Genomic DNA, 18,758 nt, shown 5'->3' with positions numbered 1-18,758 from the left:
AGATAGATAGATAGATAGATAGATAGATAGATAGATAGATAGATAGATAGATAGGAGTATAGAGACATATTTACACATACATACATATATGTATATATAAAAATATGTAAGGTATACATATATATATTTGCATTTGTTTTTGAAGTAGTTTATTATACAACAACAAATAACCAGAATAGATGTCAACCTCTAAACAGAAAAACAGCTCTCTAAATTAAAAGAACCCTTCTAATGTATCTGAGATAAAACAGTCAAGAGAGACCAGAGGAAAATCAAGAATAAATGACACCAGAGTCAAGAAAAGAAAGAACATCAAGAAGGAGAGAGAGGGTCAATAATATCAATAATATGAGATACAGAAAAAAATGTTCATTACAAATTATAATTAGTAACTCATTAGCAGCTTTAGTGAGAAATAGTAAAGTAGATGAGTAAATAATGACCCAGCAATCCCATTCCTAGATATATTTCATAGACAAAATTTCTACACATAGGTTGTACATAGTAGTGGTGTTAATCATAGAGAAAAAACAAAAAAACAAAAACAACTCAAATGTCCACTAATAGAAGAATAGATATATAACTTGTTATATTCAGCAGCAACATTGAATAACTATAGTCACATGCAACATCACGGATGAATTTCAGACATAGAATCTCAAGCATAATCTTTTTATAAAACTAAGAAATGAACAAAACTAAATATATGTTATGTATGTATGTGTGCATAACATATGTATGGATGTGCATATGTATGTATATAATTTTTAAAGCCAGAGTATGACAAACACAGAATTCAAAATAATGGACACCATACAGGAAAAGCCAGTGTATTTGGGGAGGAGTGGCAGAAGGAGAGAAACACTTTAGTAAATGCAATGATATTGATAACATTTTATTTCCTGAATAAATAATGGGTTTATAACTTACATATATGTCTCATATATTCTTGTATATACATCAAATATAACTGTAATATTTATGGGGGAAAAAAACTTTCATGAAATGACAGATAAAATGAAGATAGCACATAGAATCTATTTTTTTAGGAAGCTTTGCTATCATAGGAAGGAGGGAGATAGACCAATGTGAGAGGAGAAGTATGAAGTGTTAACATACACCCCTAAGAAGGAAGAAACTTGAGCATATTGCTAGACATATGGGGGAAGTCAGTTTTGAGTGATACATAAATATACTTAAGGGTGTGGGGAATCATAGACTTCATATCAACACTGACTAATAGGGCCTCCAGAGATTCTGCTGACATGTCCTAGCCCACTGAAACTCAAGCTGCTAATTGTGAATAGACATTATTTGGCTATTATTTTTTTACTATAAACCAGTATTAATTTTGCACATTCTTTAAAAATAAAATGTATTTGCCATTCTGCTATACCTGACAGGAAAATGCTAAGCACGGACTATTTACAAATCTGTATTTCAGTTTTGATGGACAGGCAGAATTTACTGAATGTAAGTCAAATAAAAGAATATGTTGAAAATAAAACAGTGTGTTCCATATAGAATTTCATTCAAACATTTACTAAGGAGACTAACAGTTGTCAATCATCGTAGATACCCTTCAGCTTCTAAGAGAGCTTCAAAGTTCTCCACTGTCAGGAGCTGCAGGGAAGGCTCGTTAGCAGACACCAATGCTTTCCCCAAAAATGTGATGTGAAGATGTGTCTGATATCTATCTTGAGCTTTATGGCAGTACATGGACCAAAAATAATTCACGTGGCCCTTGGGGACTAAGCCATCATCCCCATCACATGCTCTGGAGAGCTATTAGGCAACTCTTATCACTCTGGAATCTAAGGCAAAACTTTAGAAACAAACATATGTATTTGAACGAACACTAGCCCCAAGTGTGTTTTTGAATTTGATCAATGCTTGGCCTGTCCTTGGTGCTTTGCTAGATACAGAGCAACATGTCCTTGAATAGGGAATTCATATTCAAGGAGAGATGGCTCTAACAATGTAACTAGGTTTTGAAGCAGCAGCTGAAGAGGAGGTCAAATCTCAGAAGCCTGAGGTTAGGAATTCTCTTTTATCTGCACTGTTTTATCATCTGCCTATTTTTTTTCTTTTGAAAAGGAAAGATTTTTTTCTCCTGAGGTTTCAAATAATGAGAAAGAGCAGTTTATGCCTTGATAATGGACCAGTGAGTAAAATTCCATTCATTGTCACTCATTCTCTTGAGTCTAGGACCAAAATAGAGCTGCCACTGATGTTTGAGGCAGGATACTGATTTATCTGCTGATATTCTTGGGGGTGTGACTGGCTGGGAGAAATACAGGCAACTGCAGCATGACTATTATAATGAAGTGAACTATAGGCAGAGTATCAGGAGATCAAAGGGCATGAGATCAGGGCTAACAACATTTGACCAAGGATCTAGGAAGAAAAGTTTTTCCCCAAAAAATATAGTTTAAATTATGAGAAAATGAGAATTTACAAAAGTGAGCTCAAGAATGAAAATGCCAGGCTGCAAAATCAGGAGATTGAGGTGAGTTGGCTGTATGCCAGTGTGCCATTCCTACACTTGGTTCTCATGGTGTAGAGGTTCAAATATAAAAGAGTCATAAGAAGGCCTCCGTCTGTGTAGACTTCTTCTTGAATTGGAATGATCATACTCTCTCTGCTCTACATATTATGATTGTTCCTATATGATTTTTAATTGCATATGTATGATATCATCAAGACTTAATTCAATTTGAGCCCTGGAGTTTGCAGGGATGTAAGCCTTCATCTTTCTTGATCAGCACAATACCTTTGACAGGATAAAATAACTACCTGCATCTTTTTGTTGAAACAATATCCAGAGAACATAGAAACATGAACCATAGCCTAAGAAGATATTCTACTCTATTAGCAGCATTATGTCATGCCTAACATATATATATCGTTTATAACATATAACATAGAAAAAAAGAACTCATTCTTCAGGATTTAAGATCTGTGCCTGAAGTGGGAATAAATAACACTCTGGCATGCTTCCAAACATGTCCTTCCATTTATGACAAAACTGCCAGTCACTTCAGTCTTCCACCTCTTTGTGGACCAGCTCCCGATCCTGCAACAGGGCCTCCCTTAACTTCCATTCCTGTCACTAAAATGAAACGCAGGGCCCTAAAAATAGCAAGGCCTTTGCTCAGCCGTGGAGTCTGATTGTAAACCAGGTCTCTGTCTTCAGGTGACTCGTTTAATGAGCCTGGAAATACTACCTTTCTCAGAAATGTTTTCAAGCCTAATTTTCATATCCCAAAAGATACATCTAAACAAGCAAATCTCTTAACAATTCTAAGGTACCATTTTTTTACCTTCACATCTTAAAATAAGATATGACCTAAAGATTAAAAAATAGTCCCAGATTTATGATGTGGGATAGAAATACAAGGTTCACCCAGGGAGAAAATAGGCATATCCTGGTTAAAATCTAATCAGCACTATGCCCTTTAGGCAAGATGGAAATTTAGTGTAGGAAAAAGTAATTTTTTTCTCCTAAAGTAAGAAACGTTTTTTATCATGGTTTGGAAAGTTATCTTAAAAAGAGAAAAAAAATAGGCATTCTTTTAAAAAACAGCTTAGCTTCAAGAATATTCTGACTTTCTGGAATTAAAGGCTATCTGAGAAATTTCTCTTTATTTTGCTATTATTTTCATTTGCTTTACCTTTTCCCCACAGTAGTAACAAATGGAGCAATGCATTTGGGTGGCTGTTCACCCTAAAGCCTGCTCAAGACTCTCCTTAACCGCAAAGTATAATCCAACATATTGTCTTCTTCAATATGCATCACCACGTGGCAGTGTATCACATATCAATTTATTGCCTTTCTCCTCTGAATGCATTCTTCAATATATGCTCTGTGTTAAGCAATGGAGCTCCTTTAAGTATTTCTTCTATAAAGCGAGCATGAGGTTAAGCTCATGGAGCGGGGCTTGAGGAACACTGCAGGATGAAGAGGCTTTCCTACATTTTCCAGTATGGGTGAGGATTCCTTGTAGATGTGAGGACAGTCTCTCCCTCTCTATGTCTCTCAACTCTTGTAGCATTTTTATAAGATATTTCATAAGACCAAAGTGCCTTGAATTATATCTATGCTATGCACCTTGAATTCTAAGATGATAAAAAAAATTATTTTATGCCCCATCTCTCCTACAAGAACTCCCAAAGTATTATTTATATTTTATTTTCCCAAAGACAAAAAAAAGCAGATGACCTTTGATCCATATTTCACATCATACTCCTAAATTAACACAAAATAGAACATAGAACTAAATGGAAAAATCTAAAATGAAAGTTCGAGAAGAATATATATGAGAAAAATCTGTGTGAGCTTGGGTTCAAGAAAGATTTCATAGCTATGACAGCAAAAGCACAATTTACAAAATAAAAAATAGATAAATTTGACTTCATCAAAATTAAAAACTCATGTCAATTATAACTCAATAAAGCTGTTAAAAATGATTTTAAAAAATAACAAAAGATTATCAACTTTTTATTATACCAGATAAAGGCATGAAAAGAAAATAAGTATGCTATTACTATTATTCCATAAATGAAGGATATGTAAAACAAAAAGTAAGAATAATCTCATAGTAACAAATGAAAGTCTTCAAATCGAACTAATATGTTTAGTTTAAACTTAAACTGTAATTATTTTTCTTAATTTTTAAGGACTAATGAAAAGCATATCACTAAATAGAAACTTTTCTGGCATTGGCATACTAATGACCTTTAGAATTAGTTAGCTAATGTAACCCCTAGCCTGCCTTTATTAAATATTGTTTATAGTAACTGGAGATTTTACAGAAGCTGCAAAATAAATATTTCAAGTTATCATTTCTTGAGAACCTTAATACTGGTATTAGTATTATGCCTTGCTATGAGATATTTAACATTTGCAAATCATCGAATCAATATTGTTGGTAAAAAGGTCAATATAAATTGTTCTAAACAAATAAAATATCTTTTATTATAATATATCCTTGGTATTGCATTCCCAGTTTATGCAATGTACTTTTCTTAGCATTGCTTAGTATGCGTTAATTTAAAAAATCAAAATGACCTTCTGACAAAAACTTAGGCACAATCCTATGGTTAAGAGACATGCTAGGAAGAACTTACCATTACATATCCCCAAATAAACCTGTTGGTTTGCCATTTAGGAAAACTTATCAGTAAGCTTGACAAGATTCCAAGTCTGCACACTGTTATCTTACTCTGATTTTCCTATTAAGATTTAAACATCTAAAAGTTGAGCCTTTGGCTGACTTCTTTTTGGTGAAATATAGTAATTGGATATCTAATGCAGCAGTTTAAACCATGACAATGATAAAATTTGAATATTTTCCTTATCTACTCTCTAGACACTGATTTTTTTAAATTCCCCAGAGATGTTTTTGATGAGTCTTTGAGATTTTACTTTAAGAAAATACTTTTGAAGTGGTCTCTGGAGAAAATATATCAGAACTGGGACAGAAATTCTATAGAGCTAACTCAGTTCATAGTTACATGGTCAAGGATTCTTCATAAACTTAAAGAACTCAAGGCAGCTTTTGAGCAATTTAACGGAGGCCTGAGTTAACTTGCAGTTTTAAAACAGACCAATAGTATAAAGAGAAAACTAATAAAGAAACATTCAAATTCAGCAAAACTGCTGATTTATTCCAAATTTGATGCATACAGGTATGAGAATAACAGCTAAATAGTAATTTATTAATAGTCTGTAACTTCAAGTTTATATGCTATATTCTTACAAAAAAGGGAAGGGAAATAACTTCCCTTGGAAGATGAGGACACTTTAATGAGAATTGGAGAACTAGAAGAACAAAATATTATTCTAGATTTTGTTAATAAAAATGCCCCGTTGTGAGGAGTATAGAAGAAGGATTTTTTTCCTCTGCTCCAGTCTGAGTAACATTTCTTTGGGGACTAAATGTACTTAATGATTTGCTGATGGCTGACTCCTTGATTGCTCTTTCTCCAGAAGAGAAAAAAAAGAGAGAGAGAGCAAAATTAGACTCTTGGGAAAACATTAACGGTGCATCAGAACTGCACTTTAATGTTCTAATAATTATAAGTAATTGTTACTGCATAGTGTTGGCTTGAGAACTCTGCCTTTCTGGTGTCAGAAGTACTAGCTCAAGAAGTCCTGGGTATAGTGGCAAAAAAATTCTAGGTGAAAAATATATGTTTTACCTGCAGAAGGCAGAGTTGCTGTGATGGTGGTATAGTACAGGCATGTCAGTCAGGCTCACAGTTTTAGGCTGTTTTTTCATTCATGACTTTTTGGGACAGTGATCGAGTATTTGTATATCCATTTTTTCCTTCCTCATACTTACACTTTATTATGATACAAAGCCTTTCAAGGGAGACTTATCCATTCCATCAAAACTGTCAAACTGATCTTGTAAAATTTTATCTCCTATTGCTATTTAGGAAAAAGTTTTCAATTTCCACTACTCCGTACTAAGCTTTTTTTTCCCCCCAAATTGGATTACCCAGTGATAATCTGGTTTCCCATTTTTCTTATAAAGGTTTTCATCTTTCCTCTAGATGATATTAAAGCTCTTCATAATTTTGCTACCCACCTAATCTAGTGATACTAGAAACAAAAGATCTAGATTCTCTGTATATATATTCTTAGTTAAATATAAATATATGTATAAGTGTATGTATGTGTGTGTAGTATCACTGACTCCTCTTAAGTCATTAATGTTCTGCTTCCACTTCCTATCAATCAATATGAAATTTTACATTGCAAAGATGAGGTGAATTGGAGGACTTTGAAACATTTTAAAGAGATGATTATTTATTAATTATATAAGTTTGGGTCAAGATGTAGCTTTTTGAGTTGAAGTCAACTGAAGTATCTCCTGGCCATTTTAAATGGGTCTCCTTGACCTCATGAGAACAATAAAATGTCCCAAGCTACCATCAGTCACGTTAGTCTTTCTATTTCTGTATCAGTCATGGATACATATGCTAGAAACCACTTAGTAATTTGAACAGGGAAGGGTTAACGTAAAGAATTATTAACTTTTTACAAGGCATTAACTAAGAGGGAATAAAATAAAACTTCCCAGAATAATCTAGGGAAGTATACCCAAGACAGGAACAAACATGGAAGTGGTGGAAAATGGGCTTCCTCCCTAGGATGGAGATTTGGACCTCATTGGGGAAGGTGAGGTTGCAACACACTGGATGACAGAGAATATTTCTGCATCATCCTGGGCTAGAGGCTGTTCAAAGTCAGCAGGCTAATGTAGAAACAGAACCACTTTCTGGAGTGCCCACAAAATTTTTCAGTAAAGTGCATGCTATGGTTGCTGTTGAACTTGGGAAGCCAGTGGGGCACCAGCTGACCTAACCAGGAAGCTTCTAGGAAGCTTCCCACAGGGAACTCTACTGAAGGCCATCACTGGGAATGCTCCAGGAAGCCAGCAGGGATGCTCTTGGAAGACAGCCATGTACCACACAAAACTTGCCCAGAAGCTAAGATGCCACTGAACTTGCTTCTAAGATGCCTACTGAACTTATCATCTCCACTGGATGCTGTACATGTCAGCGTAGCTCCGTACAAGCAGGAAGAAGCAAAGCATACACCAGACCCAAAGAGAAAATCCCCTTCCTTCCTCCTCCCATGACCTGCTAGAGTCCTTTACTAACAAAGATTCGTATTGTGTCAGCTGGTGAGGAAGAAATGTTCCCATACCACAAACAGTGCAGTGAAGGGTAGATGTGGAGCTAAGAAGCAATAAATTTATAACTGGAACAATTTAATAAACCAGTACCTAAATAAACAAACTAGTAATACATTCACCTTCGCTTGTCAGTAAGATTCCACTGTGTACTGTCTGAAAGAATATGAGGCTCCTGGAGAATAGTAATGTATAAATTTCATAGCATTAAAATGATGCTATTTTCTAGAAGCACTGCAGCATTTCACTTGCCTTCAGTATTAAAGTAAAAGACAAAAATGATATCCCTTCCACAACACAACTCTTAAAACAGCTGTTTTATACAATTAACCTATTGGAAATCCTAAAGCATCACTACATCTATCTACTCAAATAATATCATCCAAATTATCTAGCAATAAATCACCATTTTACTTTAATTTCCTGAGCAGTTCCTGTGAGGTTCCTGTGAGCAAATAAGTTTATAGCTATTTGCAAAGGTTAACTCCAGCAACAGCAACTCTGGAATTGACCTGATTTTTTTTTTTTTTTTTTTTTTTTTTTTTTAAAAATTGCAGTCTTCTCATAAACAAAAACCTAAAACAGCACCAATTCCGTTCACTCTTATTTTTTTGCGCTAAAGTACCTGCAAAGCATAATCCCTGGCCAAAGCATAAACACTACCGATTAATAGTATTGTTTTGTAACTATGAGTCTGAGGAGTTTTAGGATCATTCATATCATCTTATCAGCTTTGTTTTTTGATAATAGTGAGATTGGTGATTTACAACTGCTCTTGGCAAAACTCTTGCGGCTGAGAGATGAGCATGGGTGGAGTGGTGCTTTCCTGTTGGGGTTGGTTGCAGAGTTAGAATATGCCTACTTGACCAATGGGCTATGAGAATTTCTGGCTAAGACTCCATTTGGCGCTCCCTGGTTTCAAGGTATCCTGTGGACATGTCAGCGCTTCCTGAGCCGAGAGAAAAAGTTTTCCTAGTGTGACCGTTACAGAGGGAAGGCAGTTAGAAGCCATGTCTGCCTTTGGATGCCATGCATAACCTTACTTTTATGATGTTGCTGTATTATATCCTTTTCTTGAAGCCAACTGTAGATTTATAAACATTATGATTTGGAGTCCTAAGTCTTCTTTAGCAGTTGTTCTTTGTCTGCTATCGTTAGTGCAGCAAGACTGGTTTAAGTTATAATGTAGTTGCAGGGCCTTACAAGGTGAGTGTTGGTTTGAAACCTCAGGAGCATCTCAGGTATGATCTGAAAGTGGCCCTATACACAGAGGGCAGGGAGAGACTGAAAAAAGAAGCAGGTCACTCCAGAGTGGTAGATGACAGGCTTAGTAAACAAGGGAACTGACATACAAGGCTTGCTGTAGGCAGCCACAAGACAAGTCTATCTCCACACCCACCCACCAGAATCTTAAAAATTTATAGAGAGGCCTTCACAGGGTTCAGTCACTTATCCAGTCCGGGTGATCTCCACACCACATCTCTATCTCAAGGCCATACCCTTGGAACAGCTTCTGGGAGCAGTGAAGGCACATTCCAAGGACAAAGGAGTGAGTGAGAAGCCTTCAGTTACCTGGGTCCAGGCTCATGGGTCAAGGGGCAGTCTTGTCTCTTTGATGATCTCCTCCAACAGCGGGAAAATGTTCCCAATGTAGAATAGGTTTTACCTCAGATCCACTGGGAAACAGTTTTGTAAAGACTTTTTTTTTAAGAGCCTGAGGAACTTTCCATTTGGCACCTGGCCTCTTCCATTGCTTGAAACTTCTCTAGATTTGACAACTAGTAACAGGATTCTATATTCTATCCTGTTGCCTTTAATATTTCCAAGCCAGTAAGTTTTTGTCATTTTTATAATGAAATTCAAATGATGAAATGTGCTAGCTCTGGGCTGCATTTTTCTGAAAAGCCAAATATTGAGACTAATTTGCAACAAATAATACTTATATTTTTCATCTCCGTTTTTTGTCTAGTGTAAGAGTACCATCACTTCACCTCCTTGTTTAATATCTGAAGAGTCCATTGGATTTGCTTGGGTTTTATGAAGGACCATCTCCTCTCAATAAAAGCTACTAGTTTCTCTTGCATAGAGATATGTCTTTCATTTTGCAGGGGTTATTTCTTAAAGCTCTGATTGTGAAAGTTTACTGTAAATTCAGATAAAGAGTAAAGTATTGGATATTTTTAAGTATATTGTTATTTTAATAACATTCAAATCACGTTATTTATCTTTCTTAAAAAGTAGAAATACAAAGTAAGGTTTTATTCAGGACTTACATAGTAGTTGTGTTTAGATTTTACGTGATTAATGTATTGAAGGTAATTTTTACTAGCTGTTGTCATGTAGCCAAAGTATGTTTTACTGTAAAAAAAAAAAAAAAGCCAAATATTAAATCCACAGGCGAGACAGTTCACCCCACCCATCATTTCTGATGTGCTAGGCTTAGGGAAGAGTACAATTAAGACCTAGCCCTACTTTGGTGAACAGGAGTTGACAGGAGAAGAAGCAGAATTAAAGAAAGTACAAGGGGCCACAGTGCACAGCTTTCTTGCCCAGATGAGTTGAGTCTCAACTCAAGGCCTCTAAATTGCCTCCATAAAACCAAACCAAGCAACATAAGATAAAGACTGGGAATCAGCATAAGTCGAAGAGAGACAGTAACATCACCCCCATCTCAAACCACATCATTTACCTTTGAGACTAGGGTGGAACATTAGGATAGAGCAGATGGAGTTATCTACTTATTTCCATTTTGCCTGGTAAATAGCCTCCCTTCCTCTTTTCAATTTTTAAAGCTTATTTAATTTAGTTGAACCATGAGGGTACAAGCTAGAGAAAATTGAAATGGGCTCTCTATAAATTAATTGAACCCAGGAGCCATTCCCAGCACATTTCAAACTGTTCCTTTAAATGAAGTTGTTACTGTAAAATGCTTCTATTTTATTAAATTTTAAAGGATGATATTGACCTTTCGGAATGTGAACTTTTCCTGACAGACAATTTAGAAACTGCAAATATATGGCAAAATCGTTGATTGTCCTAATTATAGGTAAATATAAATAGTTGTATAAAAATGCCTTTAAAATACTTGCCAAAAATTTTTCAGCCATAACTCCATTTTTGTTAAACAGAAATAGTTACTCAACAAATAGCTTTTCTCTAGGACTTTCCTGCAGTGTAGCAGGAAGACAAGACTTAATTGATAGGCTTGGTTGTCATTTAGCATAGATATTCTCAGTGGAAGACATTTCTTTGATTGCCACACTCAGCTTGCTATCCTGAGTCACTGAACATGGATGTAAAAAGGAAAGCGGGGAAGACTGAAAATTCAGCCTAGACTTTGGACCAATCTGGGGGTAAATCCCAGCTCCTAGCTATACCACTGACTAGTTGTATGAAATGAGTAAGTTACTTGAGTCCTCTAAACCTCAGTTTTCCCACTTAAAAAATCAAAATATAATTGTGGTTATTTTAAGAATTTAAGTGATGCCTCACATACGGCCTACAACATCAGACAATTGCCAATGCCATTATTATAGATGTCATTACGCTTTATCTGAATTTTAGGCCTCTGCGTTTTTACCTCGGCAAGCCTTAGTTTGCTCATATATCAAATGCCGAGTTGTTTTAGACCTATAATCACGGCCCTAAACAACACTGGCATTCTTTGAATCAATGACATTTTTTTCTTATTAAAATTCAATAGGACAGAGGTCATTGCCTTTGCAAAAAATTACGATTTGGGATTATCTGTGTTATGTGAAGGTAACATTGGGGTGTCATTTCCTAAGTTCAGAGGCAAACTCCCTTAATCCATATCTTAGAATATCTCTAATTAAGGAAAGCTAGATTAATCAGTGTGACTAAAAGCATTCACATTTGAGATTCAATAGGGAGACGATAAATATGCACAATTATACATCAAACATTAGTATTTATGATGGTTCCTGAAGAGCATATGCATATTTTGCACATTTTATAAAGAAATATGATTGTTTAAAGAAAACAAATTATGTTAGAGTGTATTAGATTGTAGACAAGAATTTAAAAGGCAAGTAGTGGTTGTATTACAGTTGGAATTTTAAAACTAGTAAAATGAATCAATGACATTGGAACAAATACCCAAACATTGAATGGAGGGGAAAATAACAATTAAGGTAGGTCCCTACCATATACCATACAAAAATAAATTCCAAATAAATTAAAATTTTAAATTATTTTTAAAAATTAGAAAAACTTTTTTTAAATAATCTGGAAGTATATTTTGAACTTTTACAGTGGAAAAGGCCTTTTTTTTAACATATTACTGAAGTCAGAAATAATATAGGAAAAGACTAACAAATTTGACTACCATCCCACATGAAGTTCTCTATGATGGAAGAAAGTTTAAACAGACGGATGACAAATTTTGAAAATACATTTCAACATATACCAGACAAAAGGTCAATATCATTTTGGATAAGATTGTGATAGCATTTTGAAGGCACCTGCCATGAATCCAGAGATATCCCAATCCAATGCTAAACCAAGCCACTTCTACATCCATATAGGAGGTTCCCAAGGAAGCCTTACATGGAAACCAAGGCAGAACTTGAATCAAACTACCATTTACTAACAGCTAACATCTATGCAATAAACTAATATCCCAAATGCATTAATAGTGTCCTTAAGCTGGTCTCTCAGTTCTGCCACATGCAATACAAGCAGGGATGGCAAGAAATTGCTGTCTTGCCTTTGGTGCTTAAAACTGGAAGCCCTAAAAAAAGAGAAGGAAGTATGGGTCTCTCTGATTTAAAGGTTCAATAATCTTATCTATTTTTAATTATAGCCCCTATCAACGATTCAAACATTGACTAGAAATATTAACAAATGTTTCTACCTTGGAGAGGAGTGGATGACCAAAAAGCACAACACTAGTGTAGGAAAGACATGGGAATGCTTTATACTATTAGAAAAACTAAGTGAAAATCCAAAAATTCATTTCGAGAAAATTATAGACATCTCTGTTCTCACTAAATTCTAAGGCTACCCCTAATCATAGAGCATAGGCAAGTTATTAAGAAAATGGACCTGGAATTAGAAGGCTGTTTCCATGATGATTAATTGTGTGACCATGAGTACATGTCTTAAATGTGAAGCTCATTCCCTTACCTGTTAAATTGAAATAATACTTTGGGTTTGTAGAAATCATTAAGGATGATGAACTAAGAAAACTAATTTCCGCTACTTTATACTATGGTATTTTCACTGAGAAATAACCCAAATTGTAGCTTTAATCCAGTGTCTAACACATAGTAAAATGTCAGCAAATGTTGTATATTTTGATCCTCTACAATTCTTAAGAAAATATAAAAATTTCTCAGCAATATCGTTTAACTACCACAATCCTAGCCAAACCAGAATATCCAGCTTCCATAGTGACGAAGAACCTGGTTCAATGTATGGTGGAGCTCAATACATTCTTATTTCATCTATGTTCAAATCTTGCACAAGTGACTCAGAGGGGAAATCATTCAGCGAGTGGTCTGAAGAAAGTCTTTGACTCCCTGGTGGCTTGTCACTTTTGATTTAGTGACTTGTTTCCAAGAAATGAAGCATTTTCTTTGGAACTTAGTACACTGGCTTTTAGTTCAAGTCCTTAGGACCCTTTTGTAACTATTAAAATGACTGTTAGATGGATTGGGCACCCTTTTTTGGTCCTATTGTTCATGCCTAGATTGGTCTTGGTAGTGCTACAAATTACCCAAACTTGAAAGCTCATACTAAAACATCATTGCAAGTCACTGAACATAAACTGGAATCTTCTCGAAGAAAACTGGATTGACAGATTTTCTTTAGACAAGATAATTTTCAAATAATTTGCAACAGTTCGCCCTAAGAGCGCCATAAGAGTTTTTCTCTGTCTTCTATTTCCTGTACTTATATTCAGCAGGAAAGGTATAATTACTTTTAATTTAATTTGTAGGTGTATTTGCATGGAATAAAATCTGAGTCCCTTCAGTTTCAGTCTGCCTCACAATATAAACTCTGCTAATATTGGCAAAGGGTTGACAGAGAGGGACATGTCAAGGGTGTGATTCTGGCTTAATTCATATGCCCACATTTCACTACCAGACATGATCGAAGCTATAAAAAAATCATCATCTAAAGTCAGCATATAATTCTCCTTCTGCTCCTAAGATTCCAATACATTGTTTGAGGAAAAGCTGCTTTGATAGCATATTTAAATATATTTTTATGTCTAAACCCTGATCTTGGTTACAGCTAAACAGTGGAGTTGATGAACCCTGGTAGAACAAAGAGAAGTCATTCTCTGTTATAATTCACATTATACTGCATTCTCACAAGTAACAAAAATATATAGTGACTCCTTTATTTAATGTGTGACTGCACATCTGAGTCAAATGAGATATACAGCAGTCCCTCACACAGCAATAAAGGCTAAACTATGTTTTATTACATGGACATAGCTCTATTTTGATTTAGAAGAAATATAAAGATGGCTGACTCATGTAGGTTTCTGAGCTTTAATATTTCATTCCTTTTTAGTTACTACAGCAACTTAAAATCTGGAAAGTCAAACTGTCAGTGAAGCAACACATTCTTTTCTTATTCTTTCATAACTGTTTTATATTAAATTCATCTCACATAGCAAAGCTTTTTTTCTACCCCAGAAAATCTGGCAGCCACAAGACTTAGCTATACCAGCATCTCTGGGTATCTCTGAATAGCAGTCAAGTACTCCAAGAGAGTAATGGAGAAGTCACTGATATTTTATAGAAATATCTTCAGCAGCTCATCAAAAATTTGGCATAAAGAAAATTAATTTCTGAAATCTTTAAAGACTTTATTTAAACTCATTTTTGGAGACCAAAGGGAAATCATATGTTTAAAATCTCATATAAATGAGTTCCATGGTTCATTAAAATCTTTTTGCTGTTGTATGAAATTTTTTTATAGTAAAATGCATTACTAATGAATACATTTCTACTCTATAGGGCCCTTAAATAAAAAAGCAGAAAAGAATGGAGGAGGAAAATGAAACTGACATTTGTCGGGTACTGATGCTTCGCCAGGAAGATCACAATTCATTATATACATTATCTCTTTCAATGTTCACCACAATCTTTAAAAATGTGGCAGCAGTAAGTATAGTGGATAGACACATAGGCTTTGGAATCAGCTTCACTTGGGTTCATATCCATTCACTAGCCAAGAGACAGTCAAATTACTTAACATCTCTGAATTTCTGTAAATAGGGGTGAAATATATCATAATGTTATTTTGAGGATTTAAGTAGATAATGATGATAAGATTCTGAGCAGAGTACAGTGCACATAGCAGATATTCAATATATGGATGCAAAATAAAAGATCAGCTCTACTGTTCACTTAAATTCAAAAAGTGAGGCTAAGAAGTTAAATAATTTGCCCACACCACAAAAGTTAATACTAATGGGGTTTTGGTTTAGTTTTTATCTCTTAGGCCTCAAAGTCTATGGTCTTTCAATTCAAGATTCCACAAAGAATTAGTACATAAAATTCTATAATGAAAATCAAAAGAAATGTTGTTATGAACTGAATGTTTGTGTTCGTCCTCCAAATTCAAATGTTATAGAAGCCCTAATTCCCAATGTATTGTATTTGGAGATGGGGCCTTTCAGAGATAATTAAGTTTAGATTAGGTCATGAGGATAGGGACTTCATAATGGGATTAGTTAGTTGCCTTATCAGAAGAGGGAGAGAGAGAGATCACTCTCTATCACGTGAGGACACAGTAAAACAATAGCCATTTGCATGCCAGGAAGAGTTCTCAACAGAACTTGACCATGCTGGCATCCTGATATTGGACTTCCAGCCTCTAGAACTGGGAGGATAAATTTCTGTTGTTTAAGCCACCTCGTCTATGGCATTTTGTTAGGGCAACCTGAGGCGACTAAAACTGATGTTTTAATTCTATTTGGAAAAACAGAAAATATTGGCAGCCATTTCCTGCCTCTTTAATGTCCCTTTTTGTTTATGCATGAGATGAATAATGCAGCTATGTACTCTCCTCACCATCTATAACTCATAGGAATAGTAGGCATATTTTCTAAAGAGAAGGGTAAATGGGCAGATAAATGAATTTGAAATGTCATGTAGTATAATACAAAAGGTGACCGTCTAGATGACAGAGTCTGTGATCTGGGTAGTTTCCTTTAGAAGGAATATAGGCAGGGCAGGACTATAGTTGACATCTTTAGTTCACAGATGCTTACAGAAGTTAATGATTTGCCCATGGTCATATAGCTTTTAAATGATAAAACTAGGATTTGGAAAGCATAATGTATCTTGAATTCTAAGCTACAGATTTAAAAATAATATGAGCTAGACTCTTAGAGCCTTGTTTTTAATCACAGTAAAAATATATTTGTTCATATGTCCAAAGAAAATCCACTAAAGAAATTCTATGTGTTTTATAAGATGTAATCTTAGTGGCTTAAAAAAAAAATTAGCTATTCTAACCCACACTGTTTTGAAAAGCATCAAATGAATGATTGTATTACAATAGCCCCCTGTTATCCGTGGTTTCACTTTCTGAGGTTGCAGTTACCTGCAATCAACTGCAGTCAGAAAATATTAAATGGAAAATTTCAGAAATAAACAATTCATAAGTTTTAAATTTCACACCATTCTGAGTAGCATGATAAGATCTCGATCCATCCTGCTCCATCCTGCTCCATCCCTCCCAGGGTATGAATCAACCTCTTTGTCCATTGTGTATCCACACTGTGTATGCTACCCCCACTGGTGAGTCACTTAATAGCCTTCTGGGTTATCAGATTGACTGTCACAGTATCACAGTGCTTGTGCTCAATTAAGTCATATTTTACTTAATAATGACCCTAAAGTGTAAGAGTTGTGATGCTGGCAATTAGGATATGCCAAAGAGAAGCCATAAAGTGCTTTCTTTAAGTGAAAAAAGTGTGTATGTTTAGAGGGAAAAAATATAGTATATATAGGGTTTGGTACTATCTGTGGGTTCAGGCATTCACCGGGGGTCTTGGAAGGTATCCCCACAGAATAAGGGGGAACTACTGTACATGAAAAAGCTTTTCTTATTTATAATTTAAAAATTATATCTCAGATAGCAATGATTGTAATTCACTGTATCCTAGAACATATCATAATGTTTCAAGTTTCTTGCCTTTACACATTGAAAGGTCACTTCCAGGGGTATCTTCCATCCTTCCTACCTTGCCTTTCTGGCAAATTGGTTGTTACTATTTTAAACAGTTCAGATAGAGCGTCCTCAAGAAAAAGTTCCCTGGTGAACACCTCTGCATTATAAATTGTTCCATTCTCTAGGAAATATTTGTTCCTTGTATATATTTATATTGCATTTATCACATAGGAAAATCATTTATTAAATGTCTATCTTCCCTACTAGACTAGAAACTTGGGCTTAGACACAATGTCTTAGTCATTTTGAATGCACCACATTTATTATACACAGTACCTAGAACATGAGAGGCAATCAGTAATTTTAATTGAAGTACACAGAAACCGGAAAATTAACATCTTATTTAGGATTACTTAAAAAAAATGTAATTTCTTAATGTGAAGTCAAAAGATAAATCTCTGCATACATTGTACTCTTTTACTATGATTGCAATTATAATGTCTTATGGTTTTAAGAAAATTCATAGATGCAGTTTATCCAGTTACAACTTTCACTTTATAATTGGATTCTTATGCCTACAATTAGCTATAAAATACTACAATAAATACTTAGATATTTTGACTCTATCTGTACTTACTACTGTAAAAAATGTTAAATCTATGTATGGCACTATTCACATTCTCTAAACTTTAGATAATTCTAAAGTGACTAGTCTAAAAGTAGAGTTATTCAAATCCAGATTATTTTAAAGATTTACATATAATAATCCTCAGCTAGTAATCATTCTATCAGGTAGAAATAGTTATGCAATAGAATTCTCTTTTCTTGTTTCTTAGTATTTTTGGTTCGTAAATTGGATTTGAAAAGCACTTTGACAAAGATCACGGACTGACATGCAAATTAGTGTTGCCTTTAAACTTAACCGCAACCCTCAGCCTGTTGCTCCCCAGGCAAATAACAAAGGCAGCCAAATCACTCACAAAGCTAACATGAAATACTCCCCGGCCCAGCTGACATTTCAGTACAACCACTGCTTAGAAAAGCAAAAATACATCTGTGCAAAACTGCAGAATATTTGAAGCTAGCAGGACTTTCTTTCAAGACTTTCATTTTATAGTGAGTTCTGATTCCTTAAAAAACATACACCAGCCTTCACTCGCCTCTGAAAGCATCATTGTTGTTCTAGACATCTGTTTAAGAAGATCCTTGGCACCATTCGGAAGGTTTTTCACTGCCCCTAAATTGCACTTCCTGACCCCCCAGCGGTCCCACTGTTTCACACAGCTGGCTCTGCCCTCGAAGTTCCTTTCGAGTGTGGAAACGGGGAAATGTAATGGTCATTCAAGTACAGGAGCCTCACTGTGAAAATTCTGGTTGTTTTCACAGTATTCCTCAAGATAAATTGGTTTTCTGGCAGGTCATTCTTGAAAGTAGAAATTAGTACAGCCACTGGTGTGTTTGGGCAATTTTCAGTGTATACTGATCTGTTTTGGCTCATCCTTGATTGGCAAGTTTTGTCATTTTATTTATTGACCATACATGGTTATAGAAGTGAAAGAGTCATTTCTTAGCCACCTCTGGTCTATAAACTACTTAATTAAAACTTTACTTCCCTAAATGTTGCTGATTATATTTTTGTCTCATTGGTATAGTTTACCATAATTGATTGAACTTTTCAAGAAACTCATTGGCTCATGTTACTGTTTAATGTTATAAAATCTAGTACCAACTGAAACTGGGCAACTTTATAGTTTTTTCTCACATTCATTCATTCACTCATTCATTCAGCATTTATGAAGCAACATTATCTTCAAAGTACATATTAGAAGCTGGATATAGATACAATTTATTCACAAAAACATAAATGTATAGTAACTCCAATTAAGTGACTCT

The sequence above is a fragment of the Pteropus vampyrus genome, unplaced genomic scaffold, assembly GCF_000151845.1.
Source record: "Pteropus vampyrus isolate Shadow unplaced genomic scaffold, Pvam_2.0 Scaffold123, whole genome shotgun sequence".
Lineage (NCBI taxonomy): Eukaryota > Metazoa > Chordata > Mammalia > Chiroptera > Pteropodidae > Pteropus > Pteropus vampyrus.
Note: the sequence above shows the minus strand (reverse complement) of the source record.